Raw genomic sequence first — 1,354 nt, forward strand, 5'->3', positions numbered from 1 at the left:
CAAGCAACAAAACACGGATGGGCCCCAGGCTGCCCTCTCTAGGCTATTCAGAAAATTCTCCCAGGGGAGGTTGGAAGAAACTTCGATTTGGCCCCAACAGAAACTATCCTGAACACTCAATAGCAGCCTCTGTCAGCTTTGCCCTCTGGATCTGCCCATATGCCCCAGAGATGCCCATTGAGACTACTCTCAATGCCTGTCAAACTATAACTTCAAATCTGTCTGTGGCATGGGCTGGACTGCACTGGACTGGACTCCAGCCAGCCTGATCAGAGGACTGTGGGGGGGTGGGCATACTGGCCCCCTCGCTGCAGGATGGGAAGGACACACTCTAATCCACCTCTCCCGGCAAAGTCGTAAGTCTTTGCTCTCAAAACAGCTGGACTTCAGAGCCAGCTAGAAGTATACATGGGACAGAGGCATTACAGGTTGTCAGGGCACCTCTCCCATTCCCTAGGAGCCTGACCCCTGCAAAGAGGGGCACCTTTGAACAATCATTCATGGTGAGGGAGGGGGCAAGGAAAGCAAAGAGAGGCAAATGACAGCTGGGTAGAGCCCCAGCAGTCCCTTTGAGGACAGGGCAGAGGAAGCCCCGTAGGTGTTCCACCAGGTCCACACCCCTGTGTGTCCAGGGCTGATTTGGGCACAAGGCTCACGCAGTCACTGTACCTGCCCCATTGCTAGCTGGCCAGAGATGCTGGGCTGTCCCCCAGAACTCAGACTGTGAGGCTTGGAACCTGGGCAGGGGCAGGAATTTACAGCTTCATCCAATGACTCTGTGCCCAAGACCTTAAGGAGCGGAAGCCACAATTCTTGGTGTCACCTCCAACCCCACCTCCTGTTTGCCCTGCGTCCTTAACCCTTCCCCAGCTGCAAGAACTTTCCCTTCCCCCAGGGAGACTTTGGACCAGATCTGGAGGCTGGGAGACCGGCCCCAGCCCGCCCGCGCGAGACCGGCCTGGCGCACGGGTGCGGCCAAGTCGTGCTGGGACAGCTCCGCGCTGCCTCCCGGGCAGCCGCGGGCGGCTACAAGTGCAGATCCCGCTGGGAGAGGAAGGGGGCTGACCCTTCAGGGGCCAACAAGGAAGCGCCAGCCGTTGGTTGGGGGGCATCAGGACTGGGGGTCGATATGGCGGAGAATGACTGAACGAACACACGAATGAATGAACAGCAATGGTGGCGGGAGTTCGGGCGGACCCTGGGAGGCGTGCCGAGGACGGTGCCCTCCACTGCCCCCCGATGCCGCCAGGACCGTCCCTCATCCCAGGTTCGGACATCCTGTCCCCGCGCGAACACCTCGCAGACCCCTGAGGCTCCCGGGCCGCGCGGCGCAGCCCGGGACCCGAGTCCGCAC

This window comes from Galeopterus variegatus, unplaced genomic scaffold (assembly GCF_000696425.1).
Source record: "Galeopterus variegatus unplaced genomic scaffold, G_variegatus-3.0.2 Scaffold657, whole genome shotgun sequence".
Classification (NCBI taxonomy): Eukaryota; Metazoa; Chordata; class Mammalia; order Dermoptera; family Cynocephalidae; genus Galeopterus; species Galeopterus variegatus.